The sequence below is a fragment of the Apodemus sylvaticus genome, chromosome 10 (genome assembly GCF_947179515.1).
Source record: "Apodemus sylvaticus chromosome 10, mApoSyl1.1, whole genome shotgun sequence".
Classification (NCBI taxonomy): Eukaryota; Metazoa; Chordata; class Mammalia; order Rodentia; family Muridae; genus Apodemus; species Apodemus sylvaticus.
Genome location: NC_067481.1, coordinates 35,658,798 through 35,677,265, shown reverse-complemented (window position 1 = coordinate 35,677,265; position 18,468 = coordinate 35,658,798). Strand labels below are relative to the sequence as shown.

Here is an 18,468-nt window from a genome sequence, read left to right as displayed (position 1 = left end):
ATGACCCACCTATGGGGGGTCAGTAGTACACTATCTGATAACAACATTGTGCAGTGGAATGCAGTTGTATTTGAGCCAGAAAGGACACCCCTTTAAAGATGGTACTCTTAAACTAGTAATAGAATTTTCTGAAGAATATCCAAATAAATCACCAACCATTAGATTTTTATCCAAAATTTCATCCAAATGTGTATGAATGATGATGGTAGCATATATTTAGATATCCTTGCAGAATCAATGAAGTCCCAACATATGCTGTCTCTTCTATCTTAATTTCAATTTAGTCTCTGTTGAATGAACTGGATCTGAACAGTCCAGCCAATAGTCAAGCACCACAACTTCATCAGGAAAACAAACAGGAATATGAGAAGAAGGTCTCAACGATTGTTGAGCAAAGTAGTAATGACTCATAACAGACACCTGGTCTGTTCATCTTTTCACCGTTGTTGTGTATAATTTACCTCACAGTAGAAAGGCTAGCAAGTTTTAAGTGCCATGGATTTTAAGGATTCTGAAGAGAAAAAGAAAAAAGTCCTTCTGTACCTTGATTAATGTACTTTTCATTGCATGGTGTGAACTAAGTTGTTGCTGCATAAATTTGTAATATATCCTGTTAGTATTTTTTTTCCAAGTGTATAAGCGCAGCTACAGAGCATGTCGACTCCTCCCCATAGGAGGCTTGCTCAAAAGCATAAATATTTGTAATATATCCTGTTTGTATTTTTCTCGGTGTGGAGATTTCATGACAGAATATACACATTTTGTAAATATGTACTTTTTTCAAATATTGACTTATTTTTTTTAGTTATTTAGATTTATAATTTGGAGAAAAGCACTTAAGGATTTTATATATGAATATTACATGTAAAGCTGTTAAAATACATAACTTCAGTGCAAGAGACTTTATCACTTATTTCCTTACCTGTTCCTTACCTGTACAGGAGGGACCAGAAAGTCTCTTCTCTCCACCAGGTGAGAGCCTCATTTCCAGCTGCAGAAGGTCAAACTTCTGTTTTATAAAGAAAGTCTGCAAATTTGATTCTAAAACCAATTCCAATCTCTGGCTTTATTTTGAATGTACTTAAGTTAGTTCAGTTGAACAGCTGTAGACTTACTGGTCTGGTTCTATCCAGCTCTGTATTTGGGCCACCTGTTAAAGTGCATTTCTCATGTAAATTGTACCTTTGTGACTTCACTATTGGCACCTCACCCATGAGCAGATCTGACTTGCTCAGCTGTGTGGCAGCACCTTCACAGGCTTTTGATTAAGAAAAAAGTAGTACCATCACAATTTACCAAATGCTGTGCTGGTTTGAGCAAGGCAGAGATTTGGAAGGAACCTTGGTGTAAATTGAATATTTGCAAACTACCTTTTTTTTGGGGGGGGGGGGTTGTTGTTTTGTTTTTTGTTTTGTTTATGTTTTTGTTTTTGGGTTTTTTGGTTTTTTGGGTTTTTTTTGGTTTTTGGTTTTTTTTTTTTTGTTTGTTTGTTTGTTTTGTTTTTTTTTGGGGTTTTTTTTTGGTTTTTGAGACAGGGTTTCTCTGTGAGGCACTGGAACTCACTCTGTAGACCAGGCTGGCCTCGAACTCAGAAATCTGGTTCCCAAGTGCTGGGATTAAAGGCGTGCATCACCACTGCCTGGCTTGCAAACTACCTTCTAATGCAGCTGAGTGCCACCTGTTTAGTTTGGAGGTGTTGAGCCTGATGAGTTCCTTCTCTCTTCCTTAGTTGTATACACATTGTACTGCATCTTAGTTTACCAGATAAACTTAAAACACAGTATTGTAGAGAGCTAATATGAAGCTATCCTATGTCTTCAAATCGTTTAGAAAATGAAAAATACACAAGTAAATTCTGTTGGAAAAAAAGAAAATTCAAATACCAAATGTATAAAGTTATTAGACCATAAAAGTTGTGAGCAGCACCTATGGACAAGTGGATAAGGAACACAGCTGATATTGGTTCTAGTGTGTGCCATGCTAATATAATAAATCAAGCTGTAGCTAGAGGCCTCTGATATCAAAATGCCTGGTGTTTCAGTTGTGGGAAGTACAGTCATTTGCAAAAAGACTGCGACCAAGCTGCTGAAAGGACTCAGATCTCAAAATGCCTGGTGCTTTAATTGTAGGAAATATAGTCATTTGCAACAAAATTAAGAACAAAGCATCTCTAAGGGCAGTGGTTGTTCTAAATATAAGCCTGAAAGAAGGTCTAGGCTTCCAGGGGTGAACAGGCAATGTGGCAATGGTTGCCATTGCACCAATGAGTTAGGTCCAAGAGTTAGGTCCAATCTCTTACCTTTGGGAAATGGCCTTGGGGAAGTGGCTCCAGTTCCGAAGCAAAAAATTATTAGCCATTTCATATAAGAGCAGCTGAGAGACACTGGGTTATAGAAAAAAAAGCTGTAGAATTAAATCAGCCTCCATACTATCAGGATGTGTTAACAACAGAATGGAAGTCAGCCAAAGTTTCTCACTGTGGACTCAGATTTGTTTATATCTCCATGGGAAATGAAAAGCTGTGGATTCAATTGAAACTGATAAAGATTAGAACTGAGCAGGAGCTGTCTCCTTGAAAACCTTGGCCACTGGCCAGAAAAGCCCTTATTCATTGAAAATGTCTGTTTCTAATTTCCCAATACATACAGCCTAATTAATGGCCTAAAACAGAAGAGGGGAGATGTAATGACAATTCTGGAATTTTGGTTTCTTTAAACACAGAGAAATATTATAAGAATGTGTTTTCATTTTAATCCCAGGTGTATGGAAACGGGGCCCCTTCAGACTGACCGTAGCAGCTGACTAGGATTTGCCTCAGGCTCTGTCAGAGGAGTGGTTTTGCCAGCTGCAGACAGTTTCTCTGATTGTGTGATGTTTGCAATTCCGGGAACTTTTCAGAGGGTATATAAATGCTAGGGCCCCGGCAGGCAAGGTTGGTGGTTGTTGGTCATTGGGGGGGGGAGGGGAGTGGATGCGGTTTGTTAGTAGTTGTGCTCAAAGAAGAAACAAGAAGAAAGAAATTAGATTCAGAGATATCTCTATCTCTCTCCCCTTCTATCCTTCTTTCTCTCCTATCTAGTGATAGGGAGTGAAACTGGTGGGGATAACAGGTATTAAAAAGAGGAACCCACAAAGTAGCAAAGACCAGCTAAAGACATCCCTCTGCCTCCCAAGTGCTAGGATTAAAGGTATATGCTTCCATATCTGACTAGAACTGAGAGTTTTTCCCTAAACTCTGGGATCAATAAAAGAAAAACACAAGATCTAGACATGAAAGTCTACATAAGGGAAAAAATAGAGACATGTTCACCCAGGGTGGTGAAAGCAATCCCCCCACACACACATGCATGCATGTCATGGGAGGAGAGCATTACTGTGACTAGCTTCAAGACCTGCTAAAGTCAATCTGGTCTCTGTTACCAAACTCTGTTAGGGGTATAAACCTGGAAACACCTGCAGTCATCTATGACACTGTCATGAAACTAGCAATTGCCTCAGTTCATACTTATCCTAAAGTCCATATTTTTAAAGATTTTTTTTTATTTTATTCATATGAGTACACTATAGCTGTCTTTAGTCACACCAGAAGAGAGCATCCAATCCTGTTACCGATGGTTGTGAGCCACCATGTGGTTGCTGGGAATTGAACTCAAGACCTCTGGAAGAGCAGTCAGTGTGCTCTTAACCACTGAGTCATCTCTCCAGCCCCTAAATTCCATTTTTAAGAAAAAGCTCACTGGGCAGTGGTGGCGCATGCCTTTAATCCCAGCACTTGGGAGGCAGAGGCAGGCGGATTTCTGAGTTCGAGGCCAACCTAGTCTACAGAGTGAGTTCCAGGACAGCCAGGGCTATACAGAGAACCCCTGTCTCAAAAAAACCAAAAAAAAAGAAGAAGAAGAAGAAGAAGAAGAAGAAGAAGAAGAAGAAGAAGAAGAAGAAGAAGAAGAAGAAGAAGAAGAAGAAGAAGAAGAAGAAAGGAAGGAAGGAAGGAAAAAAAGAGAAAAAAGAAAAAAGAAAAAACTCGAAGTGGAGCACCCACTTATCTGGTAGAATTCAGTAAGGAGGGCCTATTTTAAAAAGTAGTAAATCTTCTTTGAAATGTAAAAGTTAATGAAAAATCTAAAGAAGTATGAGTTGTGTGTAAACGCCCATGTGAGAAACAGTGCAGGATTGTGGGGGCTGCAGTCCCCCTCTTTATACTGCAGCATTTGCTGGTTTGTTCATTTACTGGTGTTATTATATACACAAAGTCTAATGAAAGACAACTTTCTGTTTCCTTTTTGGATAGTTACTGTTGATTGTTTGGTTTCATGACTATTTCTGAAAATAAATATGTCATTTAGAGAATGATTAAGCACAAGCCAATACTGGCATCATAATATATGTTTGCCTCTGTTGAATGAAAGGGAAGATAATAATGTTTGGAGCTTAATATGGTCCCGGAGCCCAGCCACTTGGGGAGGGTGGACCGAGGCAGGGAGTGACTGCACTTACCCCTCCCGCTGCCAGGGTGGGTGCTGAGCGGTAGAGAATGGCAAGGCACCACTCTGGGGATGGGAAAGCAGTCTGAGATGTGGGAAAACCTGAGCTGGTTCAGGGGTCCCCAGGCCCTGCCATGAGGCAGGGGGCCATGGGGGTTCTCAGACTCTGGGACATCCAGGCACTGCTGGGAGCAGAGAACGGAGTTGCCAGGGCCCATGGGGCAAAGGGGAAGCTTCAGCTTGTCCCAGTGAGGCGACTGTCCTTAGCTTGACTTGGTGGCAGTTGTGGCTGGGAGCACAGAGAGGCTCTGTAGGCAAAGGCCTTCTCCATGGCGCCCTACGGTGGGGTCGTGATGAAAAGAGACAGCCCATGGTTCTGATCCGTTTATTGGCTGTTCGTGGTGGAAAATGTATGCGTAAAGTTCCAAGTATGGAGTCTGGCAGGGAGCTGAGAGTGGCCTAAGCCTCGGGTGTGTGCCCAGATGTAGAGAGCCTTATTGAGGTGCCATGCCACCTGGCAGGAACTTGACATCGACCAATGTGAATTTCCTCTCCCAGCCTTTGAGCAGGAACTCCTGTGTTAGCCATAATCCCCTCCACCTAGGGTGGAGTGTTCAGACCAAGGTGAAGCCCATTGTTCTTCGAGGACCTGCAGTTTCCTGAGAAACACTAGCCTCGTGCTGAGCAACTGAACTAGTTCTGCTGAGAAGCTTCCAGCCTTTTGGGGAAGGGTTTTCCTCTGCCTATATATTGGGAGTTCTTTTTTAAACTTTAAGACCTTGAACAGCAATGTTGTCTTGGTCTTCATCTCTTTTTGCCACCTTCCTATTGGAAGCTTCCCTTCCAGGTAACCCGTTCGATGTAACTGCAGGCAGTTACACCCAGCAAGTCTCCCAGTCTCTACCTGCTCCCCCTTTTACATCCCACAAAATGTGTGTTAGGGATGTGACCCAGGCAAGTGTCTACAGCCTGAACTACCATAGCAGGTCAACTGCTTCCAGAGAGTGAACACAGGATGATGGTAGGAGGAGGAAAAGCTAACACATTCACAGGAGCTAAGCATTGTGTTCCTAAGCAACAATTAGGGAAGAAATGAAAGAGGGGATTAGAAGATGTCACAAGACAAACAAAAACGGAAGCACAATGCAATAAAATTTAAGGTACAAATAATTAAAAGCAAAAGAAATTCTAAGAGGAACATATATAGTAATGGTGCCCACGTTATTAAAGGTCCCAAATAAACAGTGCCACTCTGGGAAGGGCTATAGAAAGACCACCTAGGGTTCAGAAATTGTTTTGTTTTCTCCATAGGTGAAAAGACTAAAGATGGAAGATGGATGATCTCGGGGGTGGGGGGGTGGGGGGCCTGCCAAAGCTACCATATGAAGTGGGGAAATCAGGGTCCCCTCTTGGGCATCTTAGTGTCATTAATGAGCACAAGAACAGACTCACACAGAAGCTCAAGGACAGTGTTTAGAGATAAAAAGAAAAATGTCAGGGCTGTAAATCTCATGACTGTGGAGAGCAGAAGAATGAAGAAGATAAGCCAGTAAGGAGTCTGGCCACATGGCGGGGAGGAAAACTGTAGCAAAGGAGGAGGAGGGGGGAGGTGAGAAGGGGGAGGAGGGGGAGGAGGGAGAGGAGAGGGAAGAGGGGAAGGAGGGGGAGGAGGGGAAGAAGGAGGAGGAGGGGGGAGGAGGGGGGAGGAGAGGGAAGAGGGGAAGGAGGGGGAGGAGGGAGAGGAGGGGAAGGAGGGAAGGGTGAAGAGGGGAAGAAGGGGAGGAGGGGAGGAGGAGAAGGGGAAGGGGAAGAGAGGGTGGAGGGGAAGGGGAGGAGGGGGAAGAGGGGGAGGGGAGGAGGGGGAAGAGGAAGGGAGGAGGGGGGAGAGGAAGGGAAAGAGGAGGGGGGAGGAGGAGGAGAAACAAGAAGAACAAAAAGAGGAGGAGGAAGGGAGGAAGGGGAGGAGCCAGAATTACTGGAGAAATGGTTCAGCAATTAAGAGCACTGGCTGCTTTTCCAGAGGGTTCAAAAAGGTTCCATTCTCCACACCCAGATGGCAGCTCACAACTGTCTGTAACTCAGGCCAGCAGTACTGAACACACAAGTGGTGCATAGACATACAGATGGGCAAAACACCCAACACGTATAAAAGAAAATAAATTTGCAAAGAGAAAAAAAGGAAGAAACCCAAAGTTATCAAGGAGTTTTAAATAGCACGCCCTTTGGCTACTCGTGACTTTTAGCATAAGTAGAATGGGCTGAACTGGACAGTTGCGTCCCAGGGGGAACCTGCAGCCACTGCAATGGCAGGGGTAGCAGCAGCAGCCTTGAGGGGTGGCAGGAGAATTCTGGACAGCAGCAGGAAGCAGGAGCGATGATGGAAGAGAAGTGGCAGAGACAATGAAAGAAGCCAGCAATGAGGATGTGAGAAAAGGGTGTCGGGGACTCCAGAAGGCGGGGCCAGTCGGTGACAGACTGTGGGCCCTGATCACTAGAAGAGGTCCTCGGAGCTTCCAGGCCTTGAAGTCAAGGCTACTACTCACATACAAGTCTCAGAAACTGCCACCATGGCCGCTGTAAGGGGCGAAGGCCCTCAGAACTAAAGCCTGAGAACGCCAACAGCTCCTGTAAGGGCGGAGGACTCCAACACAGGAGCGGCACTCCTGCTTTCCTTTCCTGATGCAAGTGCCAAGCTGCTCACATTCAGAATCCAGACTTCAGAATCCAGAGCACGCAGAGCTGTGAGTTGGTTTCTAATGCCCGGGACCATGAGTCTAGCTATAAGGGTTTGGATCTGGAGTCCTTGAGTCTGTCAGCACTCAAGGGCCAAGACTACTCCATCAGAGGGCCCACTCCTTACCTACTCATGATTTCCATCTGCACAGAGCAAATGGCCCAGACAGCAGCTCACTGGTAACTGGATTTCTCAACCCTGAATACACAGGCAAGGAAAGCAAAAATAGATAAGGGGGGGAGGGGACTGCTGAAGAAATGGCTCAGTGGTTAAGAGTGCCGGCTGCTCTTCAAAAGGACCTGGGTTTGATTCCTGGCATCCACATGGTGCACATACATACATGCAAGCAAAGCACCTATACACAGAAAATAATAAAATAAAATAATTAAGTAGACAAATGAGATTACAATACATTAAGACACTGCTCCACAGAAAAAAATGATTATAAGTGAAAAATAGCTACAGGGTGAAAATATTTACAAGTCACACTTAAAGATAAAGGCTGTTTTCCCAAATACATAGAAACTTCAATTGCTCAAAAACCAAGAACACAAATAACTATTTTTAGAACGAGTAAAAGGCTTGAATATCTATTTCTCAACATAGACAAATGGTCAGCCAATTAATAGATGAAACAGCTCACCATCTCAGTCATGAAAGAAATGCAAATCAAAGCCACAAGCGATCATCTCAGTGTTATAGCAGCTGTTACTTAGGAAAACAAGTGGTGGTACTCACCTGGAATCCCAGAACTACAGAGCCTGAGGCAGAAGGATTGCAAGTTCCAGGCCACACTGGGGTAGCAAGACCCTGTCTTCAAAAGGGGAAAAAAAAAGTGAGACTGGATGGGTTTTTCGTTGCCTACGCAGGGATCAAGCATCCAGCCAGCCATGAGCCCCACTGCTGAGCCCAGTCCAAGATGAAAGACAAGTGTGGGTGGGGGTGGGGTACAAACTGAGCCCTTACATAACTGCTAGTGGTGATGTAAACTAAAACAGCCAGTTTTGAAAACTGTTTTTAAGTTCTTCAGAAATATAAATTTGATCCAGGAACTTCACCACTAAGTCTATCTATACCCAGGGAAATTAAAACTTAAATGTCAGAGACATCCACACTCCCAATCTCATTATAGCAGACAAGATATGAAAATAATCAAAATACCCATCAACAGAGGTGTGAATTTTTTTAAAGTGTATTGTATACACATGGTGGAATATTATGCAGTCTTAAAATTTAAAAAAAAAGAGGACATTCATTTTATAAATAAACCTGGAAGACATTATGTTAGATTGAATAAGACAAATACTGTATGATTTTCACTTACATTTGAAATCTTTAAAAAAAAAAAAAAATCAAACTCATAGAAACCATACCTAGTGGCCACCAGAGGTCCCAGGGGTCAACAGGTCAGTTAGGGGATGTTCTGGCCCTCTGCTGCACACGTATTGATGATATACCATGCAGTCTTCCCATCGGTGACTGCTCACCCAGACAGAGAGAGCTCTGGAAGCCAACGAAAGGAGTCTGCGCAGTCCAGTTTTGTGAGACGGCGAGTGTATTGGGTTACCTCCAGGAGCACAGGTGACTCATGAGACTCTCGTGAGGGCTCCCCTCCATGACAGAGTCGTAATAAGTCGTATCTCATGCAGGTTCTTCAAGGACGGTCACAGGAGCTCTGATTCACCATTGCAAGAGTCATGTCCAACCCAGGGACAATGACAATAGGTGACCGAGATGTATAGGGAAGACTTAGGTCTTCCTAAGAGACAAGCAGTATTTGAGATGGTGTGTGTGCTGATTGGTCTAGCTCCATGGTGTACGTGCTCCCAAAGCTTCACATTGCATTTCATGGTATATAATCATTACTTCTCAATTAAAAATAGAACTTCAAGCTGAGTGTGGTAGGACAGGCCTAGAATTTCAGCACTTGTCTGTGTTAATAATTCAAGGCTCGGGCTCTGAAGGGGAAAGGAGCTCCACAGGAGGACCAACAGAGTCCACTAACCTGGACCCTTGGGGCTGTCAGAGTCTGAACCACCAACCAAAGAGCCTACACGGGCTGGACCTAGGCCTCCCGGCATATACATAGCAGATGTGTTGCTTGGTCTTCATGTGGGTCCCAAACAAGCAGAACAGGGGCTATCCCAAAAGCTGTTGCCTATACGTGGGATATGTTCTTGCTGGGCTGCCTTGTCTGGCCTCAATGGGAGAGGAAACACCTAGTCTCTCAGAGACTTAAAGTGCTGGGACAGGGGTAAGGTGGCCCACCCGCTCAGAGAAGGGGAGGTGGGGATGAGGGAAAGATTGTGGGAGGGGTGACCAGGAGAGGGGCAGTGAGGGGGATGTAAATAAAAAAATAAAATAAATTTTAAAAGTTCAAAGCTATAGCCTTAGCCACACAGCAAGTTTGAAGCCAGCCTGGGCTACATGAGAGCCTGTTCCAAAAAGCAAACAATTAAAAAAATAAATAGAATAAATAAAACTGTTTTTAAAACTTCAGTTGTAGTGACTGAAAGGTCAGTGAGTGCCAGAAGGCCATCTCCTCGGGTGTGACTGTGGGAGTGGTTACAGAAGGCCATCTCCTCGGGAGTGATTGTGGGCGTGGTTACAGAAGGCCATCTCCTCGGGAGTGATTGTGGGCGTGGTTACAGAAGGCCATCTCCTCGGGTGTGACTGTGGGCGTGGTTACAGAAGGCCATCTCAGGTGTGATTGTGGAAGTGGTTACATGGCTGAAGACATTTGTCAAAAGTCAGAAAATTGTGCACCTGAATTAGTAAATTTTATTGTAGATGAGCTTTCTTCAATACAGCTGATTTTTTAAATAAATACTATTCTTTGGTTTCTCTTCAGATCATGTAAATCTTTTAAAAGTAAAAGCACGGCCTGAGATTAAAACATGAGTTTGGAGATCAATGCCTCTAACCCCACCTTCTTTCACAGTTTCCACTGCTTTTATTTAAACTCATAGGGATCTCTGGGTACTCCATGTCTCCAGAGGAGGGAGAGTCAGCAGAGGGGAGTCATCTCATTCAGCTCTACTTCAGTGTGAGGAGTGTGTGTGTGGTGTGCAGTGTGTGCATGTCTCAGTGTATGGTGTGTATGTGGTGTATAGTACTGTGTGTCTCTGTGAGGGGATATATGTGTATGTGGTATAGTATGTGTGTCTGTGTGTGTGTGGTATGAGGATGTGGCAGGTGTGGTGTATAGTATGTGTGTGTCTCTGTGTGTATGTGGGGTGTATGGTGTGTGGTGTAGAATGTGTGGTATGTAGTGTAGTATGTATGTATCTCCATGTGTGGTGTGTGTGTATGTGGTGTGTAATATGTGCATGTCTCAGTGTGTAATGTGTAACATATATGTTTCTGTGTGTGATGTATGTATATGTGTGTGTCTCTATACATGGTGTGTCTATGTGTGATGTATATATGCCTGCATCTGCATGTGATGTGTGCATATGTGCATCTATGTGGTTTGTGTAGTGTATGTGTGCATGTATAAGACTATATGGTGTGTGTATTGTGTGTGTGATATGTGTATTGTGTGTGTGGTGTATGTATGGTGTGTGCATGTGTATGTTGTGTGGTTTGTGTAATGTTTATGTGTATGTATGTGGTATATGTATTGTGCATGTGTGTGTCTGTATGGTGTGCGTTGTATTGTGTGATATGTGTGTGTTATGTGTAGTATCTGTGTGTGGTTTATGCATGTATGTAGTGTGTGTATGTATTGTGGGTGTGTCGCGCGCGTTTGCACGTGCATATGCATCTATTTAGGTATATAAGCAAAGGAGGCCAGAGCACTGGGTGTGTTCTTCAAAAATTGTCAACACTTTTTTGAGACAGGATCTTTCATTGGCCAGCAAGCCCTCAGGATCCAGTTATAATTGCCTCAGAGATGAGATTACAAACATATGCCACCATACCCAGCTTTTTTATGTGGATTCTGGGGAATTGAACCTAGGTTCTTGTGCTTGAAAGGCAAACACTCCAGCCTCTTGGATTTCTTTCTCTTCTGTTAGGTTTGAATAAAATTACATTTCACTTGCATGTTTAGTAAAACGTGGAACAAGATTAATTTGTATGCAGTCTTTTATTCTAATCATGCCCAACAATAAAACTTACTCCTCCTGCACACACTCCTCCTGCACACACTCCTCCTGCACACACTCCTATTTGCACACAAACAAAGAAATATGCTCAGAATCATGTCTGCCAGACTCATTGTTTGTCTGATCTAAAATGTGACTCTTCTCCTAACACATGAGTGATCTAGCAGCCATGCTGGCTGTGTGGCCAGTGGCAGTCACAAAGTAGTGACACTGCTGACACCTTCTGGCAAAATAGCGGCAGTGCCAGCATCAAAACTTTCTGGGCACCTTGGAAGTCCCAAAACAAATGAAGTCTTTTAAAAGATACTGCACTGTCAGTAGACTTCCTTCACAAATGAGCCTACTGTATTCACACAGACACACCCAGACAAATGAACACACACACACAGATGGCAAAAAGTGATTGAGAACATGCATGATGGCGCCTGTCTGCAATTCCAGCACCTAGGAGACTCGGGCAGGAAGATCCCAGTGAGTGTGAGGCTAGCCTGGGCTACAAAGTGAGTGCAAGTCAACTAGAGCCACAGAATTATACATTGCTTCAAAAGAAAGGGAATCCAAAGAATTAATCTCAAAATGGGAAAATGTTTCAGAACTACAGCAACCAACTTCATTTTTATGCCCCCATATAAGTAATCTGTTAGAAAAGTGTATTTAGAGAAGTCAGAGGTTGTGGTTGCTAACCCCAGTTGTCAACAGGAAGAGATCCAGATCCACTTTGGAGATGGGCTTCTGGGTATGCCTGTGAGCGTTACTGTGGGTTAGCTGACATGTGAAGACACAGATGTTATATATGGCGCCATGCCCTGGGTTGGGATCCCAGACTGTACAAAAGAGAGGGAAACACAGCCCAAGCACTGGACTCTCTGTTTCCTGACCGTGGATGTGACATGACCAGCTTCTTCAAGTTCCTGCCGCTGTGACCTCTCCACCAGGATGGACTGGAATCCTGAACTGTGAGACAAGATAAACTGTCCTCACTTAAGCTGGGTTTTTTTCAGGGTATATTATCACAGCAACAGGAAAAGACACTAAGACGCAGCCTTGAGACTCTGGGACTTGACAATCCGCCTCAGGGAGGTGCTTAACATATAAGATGCCCTGGGTTCCAGCCTCAGCTCAGAAGAAGGATTAATGGGTGGATGGATTGTCTGATTTGGGTTACAACCCAAATATAGAATTGATCAAACTTGGTATTTATGGGCAACAGAGCTGGATAGTTTGAGGCTTGCTTCTTTAAAAATTTCAATATGGTTAATTTCTGTAATGAGCATAAAGGCATTATATTTAATGCTGTGTGTGTATATATATATATATATATATAATAGACTATTAATATGTATGATATCTGGAAGATATAATTTTTATATGCCAATATATATCATATTATGAGTATACAACCTTTTCTATATAGTATGGGCTCTTTGCTGTTATAAGTGATACTTTACATGGGCCATTTGACACTTCCCTCTCAGCCTTATCCAGACTTGCCCACCTTAGCTTAGCTTGCTGTAAGGATAATCTCTTGTGTGCTGTGTGGAAGCATCACCTGTCAATAAAAAGATGATAGCCAATGAGCTGAGGCAGGATTAGAAAGTGGGATATCCAGGAGAGAGAAAGGAATTCTGGGAGATAGACACAGGAAGATTTGCCACCCAGACTCTGAGGAAATCTGATGTGTGAAACTAGGAGAGGTAACTAACTAGCCATGTGGCAGACATGGAATAGGATAAATGAGTTATATATAACAAGCCCAAACTTATAAGCCCAAACAAATAAGTCTCTGAGTCATTATTCAGGAACTGGAACACGGGTAGAAAAGCCCACGTATTTCTCCAGTCATCAGATTTTCAGTATTTAGGGCCCGGCCCAGATTTTGGTGGTTTGTTTCACAATGGTTTGTTGTTGTTGTTGTTGTTGCTGTTGTTTGGTTTGGTTTTGTTTTTAAGATTTATTTATTATTATGTGTAAGTACACTGTAGCTGTCTTCAGATGAACCAGAAGAGGGCATCAGATCTCATTACAGATGGTTGTGAGCCACCATGTGGTTGCTGGGATTTGAACTCAGGACCTTCTGAAGAGCAGTCAATGTTCTTAACCACTGAGCCATCTCTCCAGCCCCCTCGTTTCACAATGGAAATGGACCTCTCTGGTACTATCTCAGGGACTTGCCTTTCTACGCCTTCTATTTATTCTCTCTACCTAACCCCAACCATCCATCTATATCTCCTGCTTCTCTCTCTCTCTCTCTCTCTCTCTCTCTCTCTCTCTCTCTCTCTCTCTCTCTCTCTCTCTCTCTCTCTCTCTCTCTCTCTCTCTCTCTTTCTCCTTACTTATGTGAGGATCGCTGAAAGATGGCAGATAGGAGCTCTGTGCTCCTGCAGTAGAAAGTATACTTCCGTCCTCAGGAGTGAGAGCGATTCAGGACCACGGACAGTAACACACAGCTTTTTTTTTTTTTTTTTTTTCCAGTTATGGCTGGCAGTGAACTTCTTGTAAACTAAATCCAGGGTCTTTCTCCAAGTGTGGATGTTTGAACGAGAGCCGCCCCCATGGGCTCATATGTTTGAATACTTGGTCTTCAGGTAGTAAACTGTTTATAAAGGATTAGGGGGCTGGAGAAATGGCTCAGCAGTTAAGAGCTGCTAACTCTTCTTCTGAAGATCCTGAGTTCAAATCCCAGCAACCATATGGATGGCTCACAACCCTCCGTACGGAGATCTGACTCTCTTATGGAGTGTCTGAAGACAGCTACAGTGTACTTACATATGATAAATAAATAAATTTAAAAAAAAAAAAAGGATTAGGAAGTGTGGCCTTACTTGTTGGAAGAGGTGTGATGCTGGTTTCAGAAGCCAGTGTCTCTCTATCTGTGATCAGGATGTAAACTCTCATGCCTGCCTGCCTGTGGTCATGCCTCTTGCTGTGACGGTCATACACTAATCTTCTGGCACTATAAACAAGCCCCCAGTTAGACGCTCTCTTTTATAAGAGTTGCCTTGGTCATGGTGTCTCTTCACAGCAATAAAACAGGTTTTTTTGTTTGTTTGCTTGTTTCGGGGGGGGGGGGGTGTTTTGTTGTTGTTGTTTTTGGTTTTGTTTTTTTCGAGACAGGATTTCCTGGCTGTCCTGGAACTCACTCTGTAGACCAGGCTGGCCTCGAACTCAGAAACCCTCCTGTCTCTTTTATCCCAAGTGCTGGGATAAAAGGCATGCACCACCACTGTCCAGTGACTTACTATGTTTCACCTGGGCTGCTCTTAACTCTAACTGGCCCTGGGTGGCTCGCAGGGCCACCTTTTCTTTACTCCTAATCCATGACGGCTTCTCCTGCCTTCTTCCTCTTGGTCCCCCTCTGACCCTCAAGCCTGAGAAATCTAAACCCCACCTATGTCTCTTCTTCCGAGCTAAGGGCTGTCAGCATCTTTATTTACCAGCCAGAAAAAAACTTGGGGCCCAGGTGTACATGCAGGCTCTCTGTCTTTGGGACAACCAGAAAATGTGGTCATTAGCTTGTATTCAGTCTAAGTTGGAATCCCCAAAAAGTATGTCCTGGTGCCTCTGAAGGAGCGCCTCAGCAGCAGGACAGATGGGCCTGCCAGCAAAGGTGAGGCTGAGGAGACAAAAAAGCAAAAGTTTCTTTCCTCTGACTCCTGCTGTGAGCTTCCACCAGAAGGTGTGGCCCCAACACAGGATGGGTCTTCCCATCTCAAATGATCCAATCAAGAAAATCTCTCACAGGTATGCCCAGATGCTTGGAGATGCTTGGGTATTAATTATAGATGTGGTCAAATTGGCAACCAAGATTAGCCCTCACAGTGACCAATCCCCCTGTTGTCCTCTGTGTGGCTGCTGTCTTGTGGCAGTGGAAAACCCGGCTTCGTGGCTTGCAGAAAGCAAAGGTTGATACAGTTTAGAGCATTTTTTCCCTGTTATAATTATGGATAGCTTGATGTCCGTTAGCATGTCTCCTTCCATGGAGAAAATCACTTTTCCTACATTGTCCTAAGACATTAGAGAAATCAAGCAAAGCCTTCTCTCCCCATACCCATTGCCAATACATTGAATCTAACCTTTCATATATATATATGGTTCATTTTATTTTTATGCATATGTCTGTCAGCAGGTGCATGCCTAGTGCCTACAGAGGCCAGAAGAAGACATCAGATCCCCCTGAAACTGGAGTTAGGATCTATGATGCAAGTACTGGAAATCAAACCCAGGTCCTCTGTGAGAGCAACAAGTACCCTTAACTGCTGAGACATCTATCCAGCCCCTATTTAAGATTTTATTCTGAGCCTGTGAGATAGCTCAGTGGGTAAGAGCACTGACTGCTCTTCCAAAGGTCCTGAGTTCAAATCCCAGCAACCATATGGTGGCTCACAACCATCCATAATGGGATCTGATGCCTTCTTCTGGTGTGTCTGAAAACAGCTACAGTGTACTTACATATAATAATAAAACTTTGGAAGCCGGGCAGTGGTGGCGCACGCCTGTAATCCCAGCACTCTGGGAGGCAGAGGCAGGCAGATTTCTGAGTTCGAGGCCAGCCTGGTCTACAGAGTGAGTTCCAGGACAGCCAGGGCTGCACAGAGAAACCCTGTCTCAAAAAAATCCTAATAACAATAACAATAATAATAATAATAATAATAATAATAAAACCTTGGGCGAGAGCGAGCAGGGCCGGAGCAAACAGAGCCGGAGCAAGCAGAGGTCCTGAGTTCAATTCCCAGAAACCACATGATGGCTCACAACCATCTGTACAGCTACAGTGTACTCATATACATAAAATAAAATAAATAAATCTTTAAAAAAAGCATTTTATTCTATGTATATCATCTGCTCCCTACTCCTATTTCCAACACACACACACACACACACAATGAAAAAAGGAAAAGTTTGTGTCTGACAGATGGCTCAGTGAATGGGGCACTTGCTGTGCAAGCATGAGGACCAGAGATTCCCCCAAACCCACGTAAAAGCCCAGTAGGTGAGCCAGCCAACCCATAATTCTGGTGCTTGGATGGTGGGGAAGGGGGGCCCCAGAACAAGATGCCTAGCTAGACTGTTCCTTATCGATGAGCTCTGAGTTCAATTGAGAAACCTTCAGTGAGTTAGGTGGAAATCAATGACAGACTCTGAGGTCAACCTCGGGCCTCAATATGCACACATACACATGTGCTCCTGCACTTACAATATCCACACACACATATGAACATGCGTAAACACACACATACACAGATTATTACAGGAAAAGAATATGACCCATAAAAATTCTCTGGCCTTTTAGAATCCACTTTCTTGTGAGAGAAACAGTCGAGAAAAAAAATAAATATACAAGAAATTTAAGGCGGAGGTGGCGCACGCCTGTAATCCCAGCACTCTGGGAGGCACAGGCAGGCGGATTTCTGAGTTCGAGGCCAGCCTGGTCTACAGAGTGAGTTCCAGGATAGCCAAGGCTACACAGAGAAACCCTGTCTCGAAAAAAAACCAAAAACTAACCCCCCCAAAACAAAGCAAAATAAAACAAAACAAAAAGATAATGACTTTGGTTCAGGTTTTTTGCTTCCTGTATCTGTTTCTTCACTTGCAAAATGAGGACAATAACACTGAGACTGTTGTGGGAGCTGGGATGATAACTTAGCCGTTAAAAGCATTTGCTGTTGAGTCATGGGGAGTGGAGCTTGGATCCCAGTACTCACAACAGGAAACTCACAAATGCCTGAAACTCCAGCTCCAAGGGACCTGACATCATCGCCTGGCCTCCATGGGCACGCATCTACACATGCAAATGCATGCACACGCAAAAATAAGATATGTTTTTAAATGATAACAGCCAGGAATGGTGGCACACAGCTTTAATTCAAGCACTCAGTAGAGACAGATAGATCTATGAGTTTGAGGCTAGCAGTTCCAGGACTATACAGAGAGACCCTTTCTTGAAAAACCAAAAATTAGTTAATTGATTGAAATTTTAATTAGTCAAACTTTAATTAATTAAAAATTAATTAGTTCATTCAACATGCTATTCTGACAATCTTCAGAGGAAGATCAAATATTGAAAATATATATATCTGGGCTGGAGAGATGGCTCAGAGGTTAAGAGCACTGACTGCTCTTCCAGAGGTCCTGAGTTCAATTCCCAACAACTACACGGTGGCTTACCCCATCTGTAATGGGGTCCAGTGCCCTCTTTTGGAGTGTCTGAAGAGAATGAAAGTGTACTCACATACATAAAATAAATATTTAAAAAAAAAAAAAGATAGCCATTTTAAGTACTGTCTTTTTAAAAAAGAAAAGAAAATGTAAATATCTGGCCCAAGACTATATTAACACTAATAATATCTGATACATTTTCAGTGCTGCCGTGCCTGGGCTCTGTGCTGAGAATTCACATTCTCTTGTTCCATACTCACAGTCCCACTTCCACACATACTGAAGAGTAACTGACAAGTTAGTGCATACGTCCCTCCGCTCAGAAAGAAGAGGAACAAGATTCAAACCCAGGGTTTTCTAGCACCAGAGAACTTCCTGATGCTCAACAAATAGAACTATTGCCATCAGCATCCCTGTTACAACCGCAGCCCCCACCTCCACCCCCAGCATCACCAGCGTCCTCCTCATCACCACCACCAGCATCACCCCCACTTCCATCTCCATCATCACCAGCATCCTCATCATCACCACCACCAGCATCAGCCCCACTTCCATCTCCATCATCACCAGCATCCTCAGCATCACTGTCACCATCAGCATCACCCCTACCTCTACCTCCATCCCCAGCATTACCAGCATCCTCAGCATCACCACATCATCATAACCAACATCTTTATCATCACTGTCACTGTCACTATCCCCCCCGCCCCCCCACCAGCATCACCATGACAACCAACAACATCATGATCATCACTATTGTGGGTTTTAGGCCCATGGGTCTCTGAGACAGCCTGTGTGTTGCTTTGTCTCTGGAATCGCAACAAACCAGTGCAAATCTTTTTCAGAAACTCTTTTCTGATTTGAGACCAGTGCTTTCTCTGACTTCAGCTACATGCATGTGCTTGTATACACGTACACATATACACAGTGACAGGAAGCATTTAGGGTGACCTGTTTGTTGTGACTTTCTGGTCAGTACAGGCAGCTG

At 43.8% G+C, this 18,468-nt stretch overlaps 1 pseudogene; it reads left to right on the top strand.

Annotated features, from left to right (window-relative positions):
- On the top strand, nucleotides 1-18,144 carry LOC127694366 (ubiquitin-conjugating enzyme E2 B-like; annotated as a pseudogene).
- The last annotated feature ends 324 nt before the right edge of the window (nucleotides 18,145-18,468 follow it).